At 31.7% G+C, this 18,329-nt stretch overlaps 1 protein-coding gene across 1 annotated transcript in view; it reads right to left on the minus strand.

Annotated features, from left to right (window-relative positions):
* LOC124357028 (thyrostimulin beta-5 subunit-like) overlaps positions 1 to 6,272 on the minus strand; it is a 49,086-nt gene extending 42,814 nt beyond the window's left edge. The window contains exon 1 of the mRNA XM_046808398.1: positions 6,088 to 6,272. The gene's annotated coding sequence lies outside the window, so the exon portion shown is untranslated. The remainder of the gene's footprint in view (positions 1 to 6,087) is intronic.
* Positions 6,273 to 18,329: the final 12,057 nt, after the last annotated feature.

The following is an 18,329-nucleotide window of genomic DNA, read 5'->3' on the forward strand; positions in this document are numbered from 1 at the left end:
CTTAAGTTATAATTAGTTTGATGTAACTAGTGCTGGATGACGAGTAGTACGTAAAACCACTATTTCACTAGCTAAATAAACGAGAACTTTCACAACACTACTTCACGGCCATTAACTGTATTAATTAATCATCGGAGTTATTCATTTCTGCTGTTCTTTGACGGTACGTCGCACTAAACATCGAAATTTACAATCTAATCTCAGGAATATAACTATCTTTTAACCTATAAAGGACGAAAGCTTTTAACCTCTTTCATGATATCGCTCTGGCGTTAATTGGTTCTGATACAGAGAAAACGTCAAGCTATAATAGACACACCATCGATATGGTGGAAAGGGTTGATTCAATATGAATCTTGAGTTTAGCGCCATTACATATTCCGCTTAGTGCAGCGTCGGAAACCTGACACTAACAGATTTGACTCTTAGAATTTGGAGTCCACGTCTGTCCGTCTGAAGAGATCCAAAAAGAGTCGGCGTACAATGATGAGACAATAAGAACACCTCTTCATGTAGACTTTACTGGATGGCTGATCACCAGACAGAGATCTTTTGTTGCCTGGGTGCCGATTGTCGAAACGAGCAAAGAGATCGATTGGAATGTCTTCGTCACCGACATTTTTATGTCTTCAGTCGGGCGTGGACTCCAAATTTCATAAGTCAATGTGTTCATGTTTTAAGGTTGAGTGGTAGAGAGGGCTCAATAGCCCTAACTCCGCCTCTTTAATAAAGGTATTTTTCATTTCATTTTATGTTCCTATAAATTTAAAGAACACAGACAAAAGTCACATATACTGATACTGAATTATGATTTTTTTTAAATTGACAATAATGTTTTCTTACCCAGACATTTCGTGAGAAACTCTGATTATTTTATTACCTAAAGTCGCCATACATTTTCAAAAGTATAACATGTTAGTAATGACGGTTTGAAAACAACCAACTTTCAAAATTTTCAATCCAAAAATGATATATTATGTACATTGGATAGAAAACACGATGGATTATTTAGCTGCCTAAATTTATCCTACAGGCCCAGCGCTATCAGTATACGTGTTACATAGATTGATTAGATTATCGTTTACTTTGGTGGAAGCCTGTGAGTTATTAATCCATTTTCAACTCCCAATAATGATTGTCAACATTAATTATTCACTCCATTGCCATTATCTACTTTTCATAAAACAGCTGTTTCATGTCCCCATAGGCTAAAGCGTATTACTCGAATAGTAATAAATTATTTTACATTTTGCTTTACTCAACTTTTTGATTTCATATATTATCATCAGTACTATTTTGGCTATAATATTAAATTTCAATGATTGAAAAAAATGTTTAGTTTGTCTTAATATTAGTTCAAAAAATATAATTTTCCAATTAACACTATTAAATATATAATTAATTGCCGATTTTTCGTGGTTTAATGTTTATATCATTGCCAAAGATTCTCTAGAGTCTACAAATATAAACTCTTTGTTCAACTAACAAAAGCTAAAACTGTTGTTGTTATACAAATTCAAGCATCAAGAGTCCAATACGGATAATTTCATTCAAGTTAAATTAATTCCATAATTTGTTAATTATACGAATTAGGTTCCAAAATATACTTTGATTCTTTACAATAGCACTGATTAAATATAGACGTTATATGCTGGTTTGGAAATGTGGTAGGGTTTAACTGAACCCAAAATTACGTTACATGAACCTATCCATGTAAAAGATGTGATGTACACTAAACACACTGTATAATGTAACAAAGCACACAGAACGTCGCGCAGCTAACCATGAATAATGCCACCAAACATGACATGTCGCGTGATAACGCTGAAGCTTTCCCGTAATTAAAAACTGTTCTTAGAAGCTATTTAGTTAGTGTCATTTCAGTAACTTGTAGAAACAACAACACTCTTGACTTTGCGATCGATGACCTTGTACGTTATCATAACTATAATATTATTACACATTATTTGAAAATTTATTTAAAAATATACAGTGCAATCATTGTAACAATCAACACCTGGCGTGCGTAAGCGTTTTAACAAGTATGGTTTTGACAATATAATAATGTGATATTCAATAAACGAAATTCAAAGAAAGACTCAAGATTAAAAAGTTGATTTGTTTAGCTTATTAATTTTAAATTTACTCATTGAGTAATTAAATAAATAAAAAAATGTTTATCTTGAAAATTAAGATCACTGAATAAAATATATTAAAATTATTTATTTCACTTTTAGGTCTTTCGCAAGCCCAAAACCTATCATTTAATTTTACAAATTTACTTGTTAGCATTTAAAAATAATATTATATTACTTTTAAAGTGACAATCTGATTTTCTTTCATTCAGAATTGTATTTCTTTCTGATTACTTTAAAAGCCATATAAAAACTGTACCTTTTAAAGAAAAATTAAATGAAGAATTTCATATAAAAAGTTAATTAAGTAGTTGTTAAGTGCAGATTAATTCTGAACGACTATTAACAAAAAGGAGTGTAATATAATTGTATTGAATAATTTTAATTAAATGTAATTATAATTCTTAAAATGTTATATTTTAGTAATGTATTATTATATATTAACATTTAATACATTACTCAAATATAGCATTTTAAGAATTACATTTAATTAAAATTATTCAATACAATTATATTACACTCCTTTTTGTTAATAGTCGTTCAGAATTAATCTGTACTTAACAACTACTTAATTAACTTTTTATATGAAATTCTTCGTTTAATTTTTCTTTAAAAGGTACAGTTTTATATGGCTTTTTAAAGTCACTAGTAAACTAGTATTTATAATATATAAATATTATTTATAGGTCCAGATAGCTCTATAAATCAGCTTCAAAACGAAATCTCACCAGGTACAAGGTTTATCTTTGAATATTGTTAAATTGGATTAGCGGAGAGGGGAGATATTTTGTTTGGGCTTTATTTTACCTCTTATTAGTCTTGGGTAAAAATTCAACATTAAAGCTAAATTTGTTTTAAAACGTCCACATACACCAGATATGGGGTATTTAAAATTACCTGATATTTTTCAATAGTCTGAACTGTCTATGGGCTCATACAGTGATCAAAATACTTCTTCGAACATAGTGCTAATTTTAATATATTGTGATAAATCCTAGCGCTCGTAATAATTTAGAAAAATATTGTAACTTGTGGGAATCTCGTGACGTTTTCAAATCGTTAGATAGCCAAACAAAGGTACTGAAATATTAACTTCTAAGACATATCTGTAATACAAAGGATATTAACAAAGAGGTACTAGTGATTGATATATATATATATATATATATATATATATCATTTATACAATTAAAAATAAATAAAAGTAAATAAAAGTCGTTTGACAGGTATTTAGTTTGCTTATTTAAAACGCATATTTGACAGATACGGCCAAATACAAAATAATTGAATCGGAAAAAGTAAGCGCTCTGTGGTGTAATGGTAGCACATTCACCCGGCAAGTGAGAGATCCGGGTTCGACTCCCGGCGGAGCAAGTACTTTTTGTGATTCAATGTTTATTGAAATTATATATATATATATATATATATATATATATACAACCAACTCCTCTAATACTTGAATTTCCTTTAATTCCACTATATACACACTCTTTTTTGGTTGACTTGTTAATTTTGATCACAAACCCCCTATTTTTGTATCGTGACACATATCACAAACCTGTATGTTTTACTAGACTTCTACCTAATGTGATCTTATTTTGAGATAACTTTATTACAGCTATCATTACAAACCTCATTCTACCCAGCTGTTTATGCGTAATCTACCCTTTTCTGCATAATCATTTATATGTATATAAAACCAACTCCTCTAATACTAATTTTCATATTAATTACAATTAATTTCATCTGTTTGCTTAACTTACATCATATTACTTATACATCCACTAATATTATTTTCTTCTTTCAAAATTATTGTAGTTGAACTCACAGATGTTACAGTTGGCGATTTTCTTTTATAAGTATTCTAAATGCTAGACTATGATATACTATGTTAATGTATTGTATATAGTTTCAACTGGTCACGCTACTGGATAAAGTGGCCGGATTAATTTCTCGCTTTTTTTCCAATACTGTATTACTGCCTTGTACTTATGGGAAATAAATTCATTTATTAATTTAAAAAACAAATATTTTGTAATTTCATAATATTGAATCACACAATCATCGGATTCAGAGATTCCCCAAATCTATGTTCGATTTTCCACTGTCGTAAAATATTGCTCTAAATACGTTAACAACACTAGTGTTTTACTAACTTTGCAGTTTAACAAATAATACATAATAAAACAATAAAATTCAAAACAAAATCTTAAACATTACATTTATTCGACAATACGGCACAGAGAAAGGAAACTGGGCATAAACACCGACAGTCGAACTGGGATTCTATTATTGGCGACGACTGCAAATACAATATTGTATATGTGAATGAGGAATAATGTGAAAAGACTGAAAAAACTCAACCAAAATTCATTGGCGTTTATTTAAATATATTACACTGTTTGTGCGAATAATGAGTCTTTAAACAAATAAAAGCATATCTAGACAAGAACTGTAAACCGCGCTGACTGGTGCTGATTACTTTCAGTAAATATTTTATTCATTCCATTTACAAATATTCTAAATTGTATTACCTTACTGGTAATTTAGATATATTTAGGAATATGTTTCATCGTGGGGTATGTAATTTAGATGAAACCAGCAAAGTTGTAACGTATCCGACATAGTTGTAAAGTTAACCTAATTAGATTTAATGGAAGCTTTTCGGATTGTTTTATTTGTAAATAAATAGTGTATAAATTAGATACTAGAAGGTTAAAAATCACCTTCATTAAAAATCAATGTTTATAAAAGTCTTTTTTGCACATTTCCTTCACTTCATTTTGTACTAATGTTATCAATAGGAAGAATTAGTTCTTAATTTCAGTTGGACAGTCAAACAGAGATGCATCTGTTTTATCTTGAGTATATACTTATTTAATATAATGGTTTTAATCACAATTTTTTCGATACCATCCTTTCCAATTTAAAAACTAAAATTCAATTTCAACTCATAAGGGATACAGCTGTTTATGGGCTTAATAGTTTCACATTTTTGTGTTTTGGCCGAAACTAGAAATAATTTACTGAAATGAAATGAGATTCGCAAACCGCTACATGCGTTACCTGTGAATCAACAGATTTCATACCTAAAGTTAAAGATTCTTATTTTGAATTAACTATATTGCGGCCATCATTTTAGAAACCCTCTCCTACTTAGCTGTTTGCCTATAATTTACTGCATAATCATTTATAAACTTTTTGAACAGCATATTTAATCCCACAATCTAAAGAAAGTTCCGCAAAGGCTCTTTCGCAAAGTCATATTTTACCAGTTAAAAATCTACTCAAGATAATTCAGTTCAGAAAGAAAGATTATGCATAATTTTAAAAAAACTAGAATTAAAATGCAGCCCGTAAGTGTCAATCTTTATACGTACGTATATAGACATATGTCTAGATTTGAACGCTCAAAAAAGTACTTTTGTTGTCAGAGCAAGTTTGTTACGAATTCTTCTCACGAGAATCGCTATATTAATATCAATTGTTACTTTATTTTAATACATTATTTCCGTGAATAATGTTGTAGTTGTAGCACGCATTGTTTACATTTTTTTCTTGATAGAATGTAATATAATCTAAGTTACATGAACTATTGATGCGGTGGTCTGAGAAAGTTATCTTTATCGTTGTGCAATTTATTTATATTTTAGTGTATTTGATAGTGTCTTGTCAATTTCCGGTTTAGTCCGATTAAATAAATTAATGAAGAATGCCCTAAAATACTTATACTAGATATTTTTGATAGTGATTTTGGATATCTCAAGGTTCTTAAGCTAAGTGGTTGTGGATTAACATTACAGTTTGACTGTCCACTACATACGTATAAAATCTAAGTATTTTTTCTGTAAATTAGTAAATTTTGACGTATTGTCTGTATAAATGTAACATTTACAGTCTAACAAAACTTGTGGTTGGAATGTGAGCTGGCAAGACTTAGAACTGTCCCTACCTGTTGAAGTCTTGCTACCTGAAGAGGGTCGGGATTCAAAAGAACGGCTGGATGGTAAAATCACAAAAAACGGTGAACACAAGTAACACCTAGCTAGAGTCTTATATCCCCTCCCCCAGTGTAGTCGCGATGGAAGCGCGTAGGAGGCTCACTGACACACGTCCGCAACAATCAACAGCTCATCAGCTGATAGCAAACTTGGCGCGCAACCGTCGCGGTCCAGCTCTTATTGGGCGACACAGCTGGCCGCTCATTGGTCGCGACGGGGTGGGGATTCAGGGGAAGTTTGTTTGACGCGCCAAGTTCAAACTGTCAAAAACTACGACCAACGCGTGGGACGACGTACTCCTACGCTAGCCAGGACGATCAGCTGTCAGTTCACAAAGCAGTGATGTTATATCTATCCCGCAATACTTCAGTGAAGAGGAATATTATGCGTTGAGCGTTAGTTAATATAGTTTTATTTCAAAATAAATACTCAACAATACTTTCCAAAAATGAAAAAGAAATATTTTCTTCTTTAAGTCTAACCCGTAACACTCTGTTACTGAGTTAGGACATATTTTATTGATATATATTTTCCAAAATCTTAAATACAACTCGATATATGATTGTATTTGACTAAGATCTAAATTAATTTGGTATAAATAAAACTCAATAGTTCAACTTGCAAATATACTAATTTAAAATAACATATATTTTTATAATATATTATTACTTAGTTTACCTAAATTAAAGTAATAAGTTCAACCAGATAACACTGCAATTTGTAAAACCAATTTAAACTTTAAATGTGTTGATTTTGTGACTAAAATTTTTCAAACATTTTTATCTTAGACCGATATATTACCTTTAATTCTGGAATAATCTTTTTTTATTGGCTGAACGTTAGCGAAGCCTATTATTAGAGGGGCTGGAAAAATTTTGTTTCTGTCTGTCCGTGCAATATCTCAAAAACGAACCGACCTATTGTGCATGAAGCTTCATTTCCATATGAGGAACACTGACTTTGACTATGGTGCATGTCACTCCATGGGATTTGGTTGAGCGTTAGTGAATATTTATATATTGGTCTTATGAGTAATCATGACGGCAACGAGAAAATATCAGAATAAATATTTATTCTTTTAACTCAGTATATTTATAGAAAATTTTAACCTGGGACATATTCATACATGTAGCAACTGTCCCAAAACATCTAACATCATTAAGGTACCATGGTTTGTAGACGTTTATTATTTAAAGACTGATATGAAACCCTACCTAATTAATATAAATGGGAAAGTATCGTGTGGCAAAACAACTCATAGAGAAAGATTTCACCAACAGGCTTGAAATTTTGTATGAAACGTCATTTATAGATAGGCTATAATGAGTTGTATGATAACTCATATGGTGGACACAATATCTCTTTTGTTCGCCGGGGTATGTAAAAATGTATTTTTAATATGATTTTCTGAAGTTTTATATGTCAATAATGAAATAAATTGTAGACTTGAAATTTTGCAGTGACTTTCAATGAAGTCTGTTTTCAGAATACTATCAACTACAACAGTTACATTTAGTTGCACTCGTTCTAATCTCAAGAAATCCATACATTATTCTCTATTTATTTGCGTAACTTCAATAATTATTAAAACAATTTTTCAAAGTTTAGATGTAACAATTATTTTTAAGTGATAATCAAACTTCTTTGGATTCTTGTGGTTTAATTTCCTTGTCATTATATAGAAAACCCAAAACAAACCTCTAAGTCCAGTATCTAAGTATTCATTGAAGTTTTTAGCTGCGATGAAAAAACATAAAACAACTCTGCGAACTGGAATGACTCAAAAGTAATAAGGCTGTTTAGTACCTAAAAGAAAAAGAAAAGTGCCCTATATAAGATATTCGATAATTGAAGTTGGGGTGAGGTGGTGGATTACACAATAACCGACAACTATTCTTTGTCCAACTTAATGAAGCCATAATGGCATTTTATTTCGTAGCAAAATCTCGTATGCACAAAAAAGTGTTTTCGGCAAAAAATATTTAACGAATAGTACAATCTTTCCCTCGTAGTAGTATTTTATAGAATTGTTGCAAGTAATATAGTATAGATGATAACTTACTTATTATTCCACAACTCTTTTCAACAATTGTACTGGGATTCTAGCACGTTTATGAATTTTAAATTATATTCTTTTCAGATAGGGGAGGCCTATTGGTTTATAATCGGAAAAAACTCTGTATTTTATAACCAAGATTATTTTTTTGCTTTAATAATGACTACATCTATGTTTTTCTACTTTTATTTACTTACTAGTTCTTAAGCACGTCTTTACAAGCAATTTTCTTCTAAATAACAGGGACGTCACAAACACACACACACACACACACACACACACACACACATACATATATATCCCTTTTAAACAAATGCACTCTTTTTTAAACATATAGGCATATCCATGCGTTACTAAGAAAGTGATGGACATTAGAAGATATTCCCATCTCCTGAGCGACTTTAGAATATTAGACTTTGAGATCAAAGGACAGATTTCGGGGTCCAGAAGCCTATAACAGCTTTCATTACCACCAATAAAATAACTCTAATTTCATTTCAACATTTCATGGAATTTGACTGAATAGCTCCCAATATTTCTGTAGCACGTGAACTACGCTTTTGACTATTAGGCAGCATTTCTGAAGTTGGAGTCCGCAACTTTCTTAGTGAGAGCGTTTATGATATAATATGATGAAACCGTATAATACCTTTGAAACTAGTAGACATACTTAAAGTACGCATTGTTTAAGTGTTTTGCAAACTTTCAACACAATCATGTAGTTTATAGTAGCTTAGTGTCAGAATAACAACCTTAACTACAGGTATACAATATAATATTTAATATTAAGTTAAATCCTTAAAATGACATACATGCCTACATCACCGTTCACCTAGTATCATTTGTGTCATTGGTTTCGTTCTTGAATAGTGTGCATACACATATAAAACTTGATACAATACATTTTATTGGTTAAGGCTAAGAATTATATGGATTTACTCAGTGTCGTACCCCTCACCATAACAAAACGGACATGCTGCTCTCTGGGTGGTTTTCTCGGAGGAAATGGCTTGTTTATTCGTGTTAGTGCTCATTCCCACTATTTTATACTTTGCCCTCACGTAAATAAATATTCCGTGCCACAATGTGAATTTTGGTCATTAAATTAAATATTTTTGCAGCGTTTAAATAATATACAGAATGGTTTCAATTCATAATTGGCGCAATCTATACGAAACTTAGAAAATAACATAGTAGTTATTGCTATTATGATTTACACTATTTACTCGAAATCCTTTGAGTTTGCGTGGGAACTGCGGAATATAAACATATTTACAATCTTCCAATTTTTCATTTCGACTAAAACTAATTTTATTACTGACATTGTAAAATAAAAATTCTCCAACTCGGACCAGTCGTATTTCAAGTAATGCGCGACAAGAAGCAAGAAGCAAACAGTATTTTATAGGCTGAGCTTTAGTGAAGCTTAAAGCTCGTGGGGAAGAAAAATTTCGTTTCTGTCTGTCACACTGTACGATATCTTGACAACAAAATCTTAATATATCATGTGACAAGATATGTCAAGAAAAATGCATGTGTAGACTTAAGATTTTGCATTTAACTTCATTTCTACATGAATGAGATTCTGTGATTTGTAATTTTGGTGTCAACTTGAATGCGTTTTAGTTTATCTGTCAGCAGGACATCTCGAGAATGAAATGAACTATAGGTTAAAAGTTTTAGATGTAATCTCAGCAACACCAACTGGTGTGGCGTAATTCTACCTCTTTTTATTTATATGATAATCTATTTTGATATATACTACTATTTTCAACAAATAATATATCCTTTTGGCTATTGAATACTTGTATTATTCTTTTAGTGCCAACTGAACCGGATGATCAATAGATCTTGTTGTCCAGATAGCTTTCGTCTTTACTTTATAGTTTTGTTTTATCTTCATTGCAAATTGTGCAAATTATTTCGTTCCATGTCGTAACTGAACCAATAAAATAGTATACAAAACGTATAAACAAGTTTATATAGCGATTAGATAGTGTTGGCTACGTTTCATGAAGTTAATGTCTGGAAAACATATAAGCAATTAATTTAGTAATTATTTCTTTAGATCGTTTTCGAATGATCGGAGTTGAAGAGAAAAGTTCTTTTATAGTTGTGTAGTATAGATAATTGCCTTGTACTCTTTATCATTCAAACTTAAAAACATAAAAGGTTTTAATGTATGAGTATTGTTCTGTTCAGCTATAACAACTATCTCAACCATTTTTTCTGCACTCTTTTAAATTGTGCATACATACACATATATATTTATTTATTTTAGTTCTTTACCTTGAAATGCAGTACACTTCAAAAAAGTATAAATTTGTTTTGAAGATAATGAAAACACATTAAGACACGTACCAATGACAGGAAATAAATTACAAAATCTCAACTCTCCAGTGGCTTTCAGGATTAAAAAGAAGAAGTGAGGAGAGAAAGAGGGCTCTCTGAGGACAGCTGCGGAAGCTATACTAATGGCGGCCGTGACAATTATTGTCCGGAAACAGACAAATTGTTCCCGGGGTGAGTCGCACTTAATATTTCGAGCTGCCCTCATAGAGCCGAGGAGATCTAATCTACTGACTCACACACTTATGTTGACAGCTACAAGGTTGTCTTCGTGATAACCTAGAATTTATCTTTGTTATACGCTACATCCATAAAGTTTCTGCAACTTTGTTACGAGTTTTGTGTCTATTCAGGACCGGATTATTAACTCCGTGTTTACGGTATATGCATGTTTATTGTTTCTAAATCTGAGCACTACGCTTGCTCTTATGAAGTTAACTTATTAAATGTAGGCTACAAAAATTTCACTATAACGCTCACTTGCTATTTCAGTAACAAGACGTGGAATACGTTAAAAATACAGATTAATTCTTAAGTAAAGAAACTTACATATCAAGGTTCCTTCCCCGTAAGAGAATAGAACGTTATAGTTAGTTACGTGAATATAAAACAATAGGAATACCATTTATTTTAAAGGTTTGTTCATGGTTATTCCCGTTGTTTATTGTTTGTGGAAATAATATGTTGTGAGGTATATCAGTTACCAAACTGCTGTTTGCTTTGTGGTCTGGGTCAGTGGAATTTAAAAAAAATAATTTTTAAGATAGGATGAAGGTATGCATGCTATTTTATACCGATTAATAATTACAGGCCAGTAGAACTTAGTAAGTAGTAATAAGGTAGTAATAAGATCAAGAATTTACAACATACAAATTGTAATTCGTTCCAAATATGCGTTTCGACCAGAATAAAATATATTGTGTTCTCTGTTTATGGTTGCTATCAGTCAGAGCTATGGATATCTATATTGTCTCACCACAGTCGATGGGTTCCTCAAGAACCCCAACATGGTTGACACTCGAAATTCTAGCATGAAAACTGTTGATTTGGGATAAATATCAAAAGCTATCAATAGAAACGCCTGGACTAACATTGTAAAAACTGCAAAATCACATAGTTCTTGGTTGTCTCAAAATGCTGAGAGCCAATTCACGTTGTCATGTGTAAAGAAACAGCTTAGACTTTCATGAAATTTATAGAAAAATGTACCTTAATTAAAAAAAGTTATAGTCAGCTGATCTACTTTTCTTAGGGGTCAAAATGGGCGCATCAAAGTGTTAAAAAAAATCGCACAATACATTTTTTCGGGTCATATTTGCCAGTCACATTAACTATATTTAAATCACCATTACACAGTGAAATTAAACCGATTGTTTAGCTCAAAATGGCAACTTTAATGTTTTATCTTGTTGTTATACCTTCTATTTTGGCCTCTGATAAGTTACTTATAACTGTGTAAAACATGGGTAACGAAAAGTGTATCTTTTAAAATTAGAATTCATTTGACACCTCCGTGAAAACTAGCACAGCTAGCGATCGACTTCTTCCTGAAGGGAACTTGTTCTTTTGATTTCTGGTAGAAAACTAGATTGTGTGTTTACATGGTGCAAAGCAGATATACAAAAAAACTGTTGATTTATTTACAAGAAAAGGCTATCTCAAAAAGGGTGGCATTAGACCAACACGTATGCAATTCGTAGACAAAATTCTGAAAAGAGATAAATGACAGATCTCTCTTCGATACATTTTCACGAGTACTGTATATAGTATCAATATACTGATCTCGTTTTTTCCTTTACTTAAATTTCGTGTTCGACTTCCAACTCTGTTTCGATACTGATAAAACTCAATCCGAGTCAATAATGCAAATGTTGTCTTGCAATACATGATGCGACCGTACTCGTATAGAATCCATGCATAATACAACCAACTTAGTAGTACTGTATTACAGAGCAAACACGATTTCCATTTCTGCTGGATTTGTATGTATATCCCAGTACAAATGTAGCATAACTTCTTTCCAACGGGTCAACAAACACATTCATTAATATGTTCATTGCCATGGGCGTCAGGTCGGTCGCTGCATAAGAAACACCTTCAGTGCTGTATACATTATACTGAACATGATTATTCGTTTACTATATTACAGTAATTAAATATTATAGTAAGCGTAATTATAAGGTTTTGACATCATGCTTACCGTTTAATTTCTGATAAAAAGTTTGTGTTGTTGTTTTTTTGGTTTTTTTGTATTGTTTTATACTCGTACTTACTACTTAGTATCAAATCATATTTAATAACAGTTCAACTTTGATTCATAAAATTGGAACCGTAATTTTTGTATAGTGCCAGTGACACAAAAGAAACAATACAAACAGAGCAATAATAATCTGGACGGTTTAAGCCTTTTTTTAATCCATCCGGCTTTCAAACGTTAAGTAGATGGATGGGGAGTAAGAATATTTGCTTCTGACTCCCTGGAAGATCTACTAAGCATATTCTACACACTGAAATTTATATGACTTCCTCGGAAAACCTTTTTATGATTCGTAGATATGAACACTTACAAGAAACGATTGTATGCTCTGAAATGACCAGGACATGTGTTAAGTAATCGAGCATTACATGAAAATTGTGCCAAAAGATGTGAAGGTTGTTATTTGTGTCATATGATATTTTGACAAGTAATAAAACAAGTAAATATGTTTTAGTTTACCAATACAGCTACAGCTAAGACAACAGTTGCCAATAAGCCAACAGAAATGCTATAAAGAAGATACGCTTGTGAAATATCATTAAGACAAAAAGCCATAGGAATTTCCTTTGTAAGTGAATGACCACCAAACTATTATCATTCAGCAGAGAAGGGTTTAATGGCAGGCATTGGTGAACTCATTTTTGAATACTTGCCGTTATCGATGACTTCTAACAATTTATTTAAATACGTAAAAATATTGTATAAGGAGTTTTCAGGCACGCTACCTAATATCAATGTTTTTTTATTCACAGTCCAATATCGTCTAACTGTATTAGACCCAAAAATGTTATGCCCTGCACTAGCACTGATATTAGGAACTCCTAATGTGAACCGAGACATTTTTAACTTTCCTTTACAGTTAACCTGTTTAACCTTTTTCTTCATCCCCTCCTCATCTCTACCTTTTTGCACTGGGATATGAAATCTCGAAAACTTGGAATCTCCAACAGAGGTATTATAGAAACCACTGCGTCTCCCAACATCTTAGAGATGAGTGATAAGTCACTGTAATAAATCCACATCTACTCAAAATTATAGTTTCTCACATGAATAGTTTTTTAGTACATTCTACTTGGACCGCCTCAAACCGTCAAGCATTTTGAAGTTAAAGAATAAGAATATTTATAAAACTGTCCGTCTGTAGGCTCCTATCAATCTTGTTGGACCAATCTCCGTGGTTCTTAGCTGCAGATTGAGCTATAACTATAATAATAATATATTTATTATAGTATCACAAATGTACATTTGCATTAAAAAATCAAAGTAAACCTAGTCCTGATGTTTATAATCATCGTTGTTAATAACGGCAGTAATAATGATAACTCTATTGAACAATAGTTAACAGCTATTTTTCCACATACTAGTCATTATATAATACAATAGTAAAGATAATTTTAGTAGCAATCTAACTGTATATGTTGGATAAATCGATACTTTAGCTATTTAAACATATTTTCATCAATCTCTTTACAAAATTAATCTGTATCAGACAACAGAAAGACGGAAAACGAGATTTGAATACACAATATCAAACGTTTACATAATTCAATGTACTGGTCCGGAATGTATTTATTTAGGAATTTTACACCCACTACTGTCTAGAGAAGCCCAGCGTGTGCTCAATACTCGCAATTTATTATTCACCGTTGTTGTTATTGTGACTTTCACTCTTTGGTAATGGCTTGTACTTGCAGAAATCTACTATTTCTATTATCTAAAATGAGAGAAGCATCAAAATATTATAACATTAGCAATGTGTATGTAAGATATTAATATCTTACTTCTAATTTGTATCTTATGCTAGCCGCTATTTTGGTAAACAAACCTGTCCTCGATACACCTCTAAACACCATCACCACGGAAGCAAATTCCATAGGATAAGTACAGGAGAAATAACCCGCATCTGATGAGACAATGAGAACACTACTTCATCTGTATGAAATTTGTTAAAGTCTATGTGTCTCTGATTTCAAAACTATGTAAAGAGTTCGTTTTGAGCTTCGTCGCCGCCGAGTGGATCTCTTTAGATGAATGTTGATTCCAGATTCCAGAATTAAAGTCTGTCACAGCGTTAGACTTCAGACGCTGCACTAAGTGAAATGTGAACTGAAGCTGAACTTAACATTCGTAATCTGATTTTTCAATTGTTAGGGAATACGGCATTTTTAGGGGTGAATTTAATCGCATTCGGGGTAAGAGGTGGGTAGTTGATTTGATCGCATAAGGAGCTTTGAGCAAAGGGGTTTAGAAGAATTCTACAAAGTGACTGAAGGGGGTTCGGTATGCCCTATCCTTCCCATGTTAATTTGGCCAATTTTATGTACCTTTTTCTCAGAAACCTTTAAAGCTATCATCATCAAACTTTAGGACACTACTATTTAGACCTTTGTTAACATTTAGAGCGGAATACATTATAAAAATCTATTTTAAATTTTTATTAAAAAAAATTATAATTATAAATTATTTTACAAAAAATTAATAAATTTTTTATTTACAACAAATTAAATAAAAACTTCTTTTTTAAACTTTGTTCCGCTCTAAATGTGAACAAAGGTCTAAATAGTAGTGTCCTAAAGTTTGATGATGATAGCATTAAAGGTTTTCTGAGAAAAAGGTACATAAAATTGGCCAAATTAACATGGGAAGGATAGGGCATACCGAACCCCCTGAAATGACTTGATAACTTTTGTGAGTACCTAAATATGTAATGGTTTGCACATATCGTAACATACCGTTACTTATTGTTTTTGTTTGTATTACTATTATTATTATTATTAAATTCTCTTGATAAAATGGGCGATTCAACTATTTTCTCAACGTACAAGTACATAATAGTGTACTTTTCACTAATTAATGTTCCTCTGAATCGAACATGCACAAGCAAAAGTCCAAGTTTAGTTACTCGATTTAATCAGGCACACGCGTACTATATAACAATACTATAGTGAAATGTTTGAGTCGAGGGAGTGGGTTAACGAGGAAAAACTTCTTCAAACAAGGACCCGCATCCCTTCACTTGTTCATTTTGTTAGCTCTCACAGTTTTCATGTTTGTGAGGCCGTTGTTTGATATGCTTCAAAGTATCTTTCCATAGAGGAAAGAAACTAAATAATAACAGACACTTAACTATAACCAGGAGACACCCCTGCTAATCTCGGCTCGCTGCTCCCGCATGGTTGATGACCATGCGCGCTACACAATGCGTTACATAGTTAACAGGCTGTAGGCTACGTTATCTGAAACAGTAAGTTTAAAGAATTAATTTCTAACTTAGACTTATGAAGGACGCAACGATCTAAAATTGTGTACATATAATCTAGGAGCTGATAAACAATGTTTATTACAAAGACACAAACTAGTCTTATTGGATTTTCTTCTGAGTAAGAAATCGGTCGTTAGCAATTATAGTTCAAATGTCAAAATGGAAAGGTATCGAAAGAGGTGAAAATATCAAACTATAAATTTTGCCTCAGAATATACTTTTACCTTGACACAATTAAAACAACTGCCAAACGTGTAAATAATAAAATGTTGTAACTCAAAGACTTACTGAAAGTCCCCCTTTTCAGCAAAATAATCCGCCTTTAAATGGTTAGCTGACGTTGACTCCACTTGTATTTTCTGACGGCCTTGCCAAACACGCAGCTGACGATCGTTGTACTTCTTATGGGAAATTCTTCTATCGGTTTCACGAAAACTAGGTTGTGCTCTAAGATATTGCAAAATGGCTTTCGGTTCTGAACTATTAGACTACTAGTATTTAAGTTAGTATATACTCAACAAATCGTCAAATATTCTTCACAAAATAGAGGACCAAAGTAAGTAATAAATAAATAGACTTTGAGATATTGGAGTTAACGCAAAAACTAATTTTTAACTATCTTAAAACGGACTTCAAGGATTTTTTATTTGATTACATATACTGTATAACATGTAAGAATAGAAAATAGCACGGTACTCTTTAATCACGGTATAATTGTTGTGAATTCTGTTGTATTGAAAGGTAAGTGTCTACTTAATTTATGAATATAGAGTTGTTCTGAGACTCTCATCGATTTCAAAATTGTTATAAATTAATAAAAACCCCTTTAAAAAATTACCATATATATATATATATATATATATATATATATATATATATATATATAATCAAGATGATTGTAACTACTGAAATGTAGCAATAGCCCCCTCAGAGCTAAATACAAGATAGAATGGCTGATTTAGTTGTATTGAGTATTCCAGAACATTGTTATTTAAATATCTTTCCTTACCTGCTAGCAGCTTCTTCATGCTCTGCACCATAGAGGAACTTTAACATAGTTACAGAATATATGGAGGCATTAAAAAATACATAGATATAACCAACTGTTATCAACCCTACAAATTATGACCTGATATTTAAGCAATTATATCATCATTAAAACTAGAAAGTATTAGTAAGTTTATAAATATATACCAGGTGTTTATAAATGAATATCGGTGTTTTACCACTTTGCAGTTTTTTGAAGTGAAAACTTCTTTAGGCGCGTTGAGCGTTTTGGTAGAGGGTAAAAATCCTCGGTTCGCGTCACCGACATGCTAATGATACTAACCTGCATGAAAAAGTCAGTCTCGCTGTGTTTTTTTAACCGTAGACTTGGCCGCGGACTACTAACCTGCATGAAAAAGTCAGTCTCGCTGTGTTAAAACTGTCCCGGCGGAGTATGAAAACAGACTGCGAAAATCAGTGACCTTTACGGCTTCCTCTCGCGATTTAAAAGTGAAGCCAATGTCGTACAATTCTGTAAGATGCGTCAAATTAAAGCTCTTAATATTTGCAATCTATTGGTTACATTTTTAAATATTAAAAAAATTTCGAAATAATTTTGATTATTGTTTACATTTTACATAGCGTTTACAATGACAAGAAAAAAGTAGTAAGCGAGGATTTTTTTTATTTTTTGGTCAGACAAAATTTGTCAGCGAGAAAGTTGTGTGAAAATAGATGAATATTTTTTTTGTAATTTATCATTTTTTTATTGGAAGGTTAGTTTAGCCTGTAGTAGCGTATGAAGTGATGAGTGAACGTTTCTGCCGGAACTGTAGTTGGCGCATTGGCTCACTGATACCGTATTAACTCAATAAATTAGTTTATTGTGCAATAAAAATACCTTTACGAAAGAACCAAGTTAATTTAACTAATTTATTAGTTTTAAAAATATTGTGGGTTTAATTGTTATTGCAATTATATACTTTATCCGTAGCAATAACTGTATTATTTACAACGGTGTTCAACTCACTGTTGTTCACTCGGTGTTTACTCACTTGTATTCTATGTTTAACTAACTATTAATTATACAGATAAATGAATAATGAAAACAACGAATATATTTTTAAACATTTTTAATATTTGTACGAATATTTGTGTTTAAAATTTAGCATTATTCATTTTAATTATGTTTTTAATATTTAACCTCTTCATCATGAAATGAGTATTATTACGGTATAAGATTTATCTTACTAGCGTGGTAAAATAGATTTCTAGTTATTTG

This window comes from Homalodisca vitripennis, chromosome 3, assembly GCF_021130785.1.
Source record: "Homalodisca vitripennis isolate AUS2020 chromosome 3, UT_GWSS_2.1, whole genome shotgun sequence".
NCBI lineage: Eukaryota > Metazoa > Arthropoda > Insecta > Hemiptera > Cicadellidae > Homalodisca > Homalodisca vitripennis.